This window comes from Pinus tabuliformis, chromosome 5_1 (assembly GCF_031772625.1).
Source record: "Pinus tabuliformis cultivar Carrire ecotype Pingquan chromosome 5_1, CPIR1, whole genome shotgun sequence".
NCBI lineage: Eukaryota > Viridiplantae > Streptophyta > Pinopsida > Pinales > Pinaceae > Pinus > Pinus tabuliformis.
Window position 1 is genome coordinate 875,388,116 of NC_142305.1, and position 6,311 is coordinate 875,394,426.

Sequence of the window (6,311 nt, forward strand, 5' to 3'; positions counted from 1 at the left end):
TAGAAAATGTAGTTCGAAGGCTAGATGGCTTAACTTCAGGCTCCATTTGTATTTTATGAGGCAAATAAATAGAGACAAGTAATCAAACTATTTGCTCCCCAGCGGAGTCACCATTTTTTTATAGGGAAAACTAGTTTCTATTCAGAGCTGCTGGTCCCACTAAGACGGGTAGCTATGTTAGAAACAAACAAACTAAAGTCACTTGTGTTTTCGTTTATGAGAGATAGATGAGAAAGAAGCAAGGAGTACCAACCTTAGTCTTTCGCTTGGCTCCTTGCTTGTTTCCTTTCCCCTTTGACAGAATTTCGCCACTCCTTCCTTACTTGTCCCGCTTCAAAGAGAACCTATAGAGTCAAAGCAACATAATACCATCAAATCATAGAGATCTATAACCATAAAAAATATTGGATCAGATGTCTATTAACCATACAAATGCATATATCAATACAAGATTCAGAGATATACAAGAATATGGAGGAAAACACAAATAGCTTTATTGATAGAAGTAGTAGAAGAGAGGATTACAACCCATTGGTCTGACCCAACGCCATACTCCTAGCATGAAAGCCCTCCTCACCTCATACAAAGCAAGATCACCCAACAATGTCTTCAAAGAGAAACCTACAACACTTCCTTGCAAATTACAAAATTCCAGCCTCTAGATCTCTGGGATGAGGGATCCATATATAGATGTTTGCAAGGGGGTGAGTCAGCTTTTGGGATTTTGATTAGTGTAATCTCTCTGATAGTTCTTGGTTCCACTTGGAGATTTCATGATCTCTTACTCATCCCTGAGTGAATTTAGAGAGGCAAGTGTCAAATGAGCAGCTTCTAGAAGATTATCAGGGTCTCCACCTAGCAAAATACTTATGCCATTTGTCTGCTCTCGCTCATCGCACCCTACAAAAGGGATTTCCAGTATGCATCGCACTTTTTGCATGTAGCAAGTGAGATGCATCGCACCCTTACCACTGGGCAGTCTGTATGGTCCTGTTTTGACCATTTCTAAGTAGTTTTTCATGGAGAATTCCTGGGAGATGATGTAATCAGTTGACCTTGCTCCTTCAGGGTATGAAACAACACTTTTATGGAATTATAAGAACTTGGTATATGGACATATGTGATTGGGGTTGCAGTGCCCAAATATGTCTATAACACCCTTGACTTCTCAAGTTGTATCGACTGTTCTATTTTGGGGGTTACTTCTTAGTGGTTGTTTTCTTTTGGGAAACATTAAGACATTGATACATGTTAACCACATGCCTAGAACTTGGAGCTTCATCAAATACAACATCCACTTCATCATATTCATCTTTTGACTGAACCTGCTCACTGGTTTTAAAATGAGCATTCATCCTTAAAGACATGGCGTCCACAAATCAGTTCCATTCCGGACAGGACTTCTCCACATGTCGTGCTTCGTGGAATTCACAAAAGTTATCCTTCACAATATGGTCTATTTGGAACACAACATTGTAACTCTACATAGATTTAGCCGTGTACCTACTTCTACTAACTGATGTCACATTAATACTCTACACAATTTGGGAGTTCTACTGCTCACTGTTGTCTCGATTGTCTGTTGTTTGAGTTATTCTACTTCAGTTGTCAAGGACTTGAGGAGACGAGTAAGGGTCTCAATTGCACTTGTTTATTTTTCCTTTACCTTACTCATAGCAACCTAAGACCTCTTGCCAATGACTTTGGAGTCCTTATATGGTTCATCATCTGCAGTGACTCCAATTACGTGCAGGTCTTTCTCCACATCAATTTCTTCTCGGAAATTTTTTGGAAGTATTGGTTTAACAATTCGCTTATCAAACTATGAAATGATTATCAACAGTGAAAACATGTAGTAGTTGACTGTGATGGAGTCATGAGGTTTAGTGTCCACAATGAACATTTTAAAAATATGGTTAAACCTCTGTTTAAAATACTTTACCTTTTCTTTCTGCTCCATCTTAAGACTACCCAATTATTTCAATAACTTGGCGACGGTTTTGTCATCAAAAAATTTCTGAAGGAAAATTATTTGAACTCCCCCAGTTTTGAATAGAATTGATAAGAAGGTTGTGGTACCATACATCTACTCTTCCATCCAAGTTACATGGAAATAATCTACATGCAATATCAACATGATGTACCTCGAGTGTCTTTACATGTAGGTAGAACGTGTCTAGATGGTATTTTGTCTTCATTGCTTTGTCAGGGTCATACTTCATTAACAAATTCACTGTGTGTCTCGACATCTTGTGCAAGACACCTAGGAATGACAATGGGCCCTGTGTCATCCATTCTAGATTTTGATTAGCCATGTTGTCCTATTCTTCATACTCCTTCTCTTCTAAATCAGACAGTTCAACCTCCGAATCTGTTGACTCGTCTCTGCCTACGCCTCCTCTGCTACCTCTGCTAAAACCTGAGCCCAAAAGTACGTTGTTAACTTCTTCTCCTTAAGAAAACAAGAGGTTCCTCTTCATTCTCAATATTTTATATTAGCTCTTCAAGAGTGGCGAGGATTACTTATTCAACAGATGCAACTACCACTTCTATGGGTGCAGTCTTTTGCTTCCTCCATGAAGAGGGAATATTGTGTACTCCTAGAATCAGTCCAACAACTTTGGAAAACTAATGGGTCATGGGATGGATAGAGCGAAGGTGATGATGTGAAATTTCTTGTTCAGGTTTGGGAGCTGAGTGACCAACTTTAGAGTTGCACGGGGGAGATAGGGAGTTCGTGTTACTTCCTTGACTAGATGATGGATACGTGGGGTTGAGGACATTCAACCATAAAATAATGGCGGCCCTCCTTCTAGCACCAGAAATGTTGATGGCACTAGACCCACCAACATTTAGGGGATCTCCTCGGTATGAAGTCTCAACTATACCTCAAAATGTTTGGTGTAGGAGTCCCATATGGTATGATGGCCCGATTGCCATTATCTTAGAGATTTTCCTTTTCCATTTTTGTTCAACACATGAGAGTGTTATGCTTGTAACTTCAAGAAAGTGAGGTGACTATTCCTGGTGAGTGCATAATGTAACTCTGTGTCTAGGTTCTCTTACTATTAAAAGGGGGAGTGAAGTGAGCCTCTTGATGAGACGAAATAGTCCCAACCCAGGAAGAAACACATGCAAATAACAAAAAGGGTCTATCCAACATCCAACATAATAGTCCACAGTGGATGCGATAGTCATGAAAACCAAAGTTCAAGGGAAAACATGTACACGATCTAGAGGAGTAGTCCACATGGTGGTGAAGATCGTTAAAACCAAGAAAATGAAAAAATGGTCTATCTAATGTTTGATGGAGTAGTCCACACAGATGAGACATCAGTGATAAATAATACAACACATCTTCAACAATGTAAGTACTAAAATAACTGAAGTAGTTCAACTATCTCAGTACAGGTTAAGAAAACATGAATTACAAATGCTTAAAGAATAGTCTCACAAATAGATACAAAACATGCGTGAAAATGTGCTAGCCTAAGACATGCTTCTGAATTAAGAAAATGTTCCAAGACACATTTGTACACCATACAACACTAGCCCCAATAGTGGACATTGGAGCCACTCCTCACTCCTCAAAGAACATACTACAGACTCTCAAGGATATGTGGGAGGAGCCAAGGTGAAAAGTATTTTGCTCATACAATGAGGGGGTATATATAGCTAATGGGGATAACTAACCCTTGTGACTCTTCGACTTCCCTCATGATTGTTTTACTTCCTCTGACTTTTCAATTAACGTGACTCTGCAACTTCATATATGCGTCTCTTGGAATTACACATTACATTACATTTGATGACAACAAGTATGGCCCATATTCGTGATGTGGACGAGACAACTCATGACACAACTTGACATGACACTGCTGACATGTACTGGCTGATTGTGGTGTCTGTGTCAAGCTGCTGAGTGATGGTGTGCTCTCAATGTAACATGTCTTCACCTCCACATGGAGAATTATGCGGGGTCTTCGATGGTCTTGGTCTTTGCTTGATGGTGCATGTGTATGTGTACCTTTCAATCGCTACTCAATGTGCTTCGTGCGTTCATCTGACTATGAGCAAGTCTTGTAGCATGTGCCTCTTATTCATCCCATTCGTCATTGCACCATGTTTCACAAATGTACCTATTCTTTCAATCACTCATGATGAGACGACTTCAAATCCAAAAATATCCTAGTCTAACATGACACATTGTTTTCTGTTTTGGTGTAGGTGACTGAGAGAGGGACAAGGCATTAAAACTGCGCAAAGCACAACTCAGACCATGATGTGAGGCTCTAGAGAATAGTCGAGGAAACTACGTAGATGTCAGTGGGAAGTATTTTTGTGAAATCTAGGACAAAAATGAAAGCTACAGGGTAAAACCCAGCTGGGAGGCAGAATTGCATAGTTTCCGGGAGGAAGACAACATAGGTGTCGGGGAACTACTGAGCCAATCTGCACAATTTTCAAGGGGAGAACTGGCAGATCATCTAGCTGGGATCTGTGTAGTTTCTACAGGGAAGAAAAAGCTGGAAACGAGAGGCACTGGAAGAAACATTTGCACAGATTTCGAGGGGAGGACAAGATCAAGCTACAAGAGCTGTTGATCAAAATTGCACAATTTTGGGAGACAGTCCAAGACAGGAAGCGGGGGCTCCGGAACATAATTGCACAATTTTTGGGTTGAGTGCATAGCAGGGCAGAAGGGTAAGTGATAGTCAAAACTATGCAATTTTATGACGGAGAGGAAATCAAGCGAGCAAGGGGCTTGCCTGTCAGATCTACACAATTTCCTGAGACAATGCAGTGAAATGGAATAGAGGTTTGTCCCACATGCCTGCACAGTTTCTACAGGAAGTGCAAGGTAGGAAATTTGGAGAAGTTCTACATAGTTTTGGAGATTAGTGCAACCTTGTGTCACATCTCAAGTCAATTTTTCCGGTTAACCAGAGGGAGGCTTTATGGGTGATCTTTTGGGAAGCGTAGACTGTATCGGGTTCAGGGACAACTTTTGCATAGTTATGGGAGACAGTCAACTAGCTCATTGCCAGAATTGTGAAGAGAAGACTGCCATGATGATAGCCTCAAGCTCTATAAATTTATGGGCAGTAGTGCAAGGTCACTTAGATCAGGGTCCAGTTGAAGTAGGGTTGTTCGGTTAACAAATTTGCTGGAAAAATGACTAAGTGTGAAAGCAAGTTAACTTGTGCATTCATGACATTATGATCACACACTTAGCATGACTTGATTGCAAGAAAACTCAAACCAACAAGACAAACATGTGCTTAGTGGGATTGAATCAAAGGTTAAGAGCGACAAGTGCAACACTCGAGATAAATCTTCGAATGACTGTGACGACACTGGTGTGACAATGTTTACTATGTGTAAGTATGACTCGTGTTCATAGGGCGAAAACAACTCATACACACAAAGACAAAAATTCAAAATCACCAGAACAAACTCACAAGCAGGACATAAGAATCAACATGCCAAAATATCACTGGTATTCAATCAAGGAAAAAGGGTGTAAAGACTCGACAAGGGCTCATGTGGTGAGCCCGAGTGTTTGCAAGAATCAATGGGAAAAACCAAGGAAGGCTTCAAAATTTGGATGTAGACCAAAATTTTGGAGGGTGTTGCAGCCGCTACAATAAGATCCAATGTGATTGAAACAAAAGGTTCTGAAGAATCAAGAAGATAATTAGGCTTCACACCCAATAAGGTCAATGTCGAGGTGGCATAACTTTTGCACAGAGACTCTGATTGAGAAAATTCTTGTACCATTGGAATTGTATATATGTGTAGCGTAGAGTTGTGGCTTCATTGGTTATCCATAGAAAGTTTACCCCCCAAAAATTCCATTTGATTCCTTAAACTAATTTTAGAAGGTTTTAGACCATCATTTGCCAAACTAGGACATGTCGCTAAAAATGGTCCTGTGAGTTGATTCCTCCAATGTTTTCACTATAAAACAACCAATATGGATGACAAGTAATATAATTACCTAATCTAGATCAGATTCCCTATCATGGACCATACTATGACATTGTGTTTGGGATATTTTTCATTGAATATCTAGTTTCAAGTAGTTGTACCATTTAAAAAATTACATTTTCCCAAAACCATAGCAATGCATTTGAACCAATATAACAAGGATGACTCCTATCATATTTTCATTTGACATCTATGACATTGGCCACTTAATATCACACTTCTTTGGCTATTAGAGAGGCTATTCAAACAATATGTTATATTACAACATGAGCTCATGCATAACCATACTATTGACATGTGCTTACATTTAAAACATATAA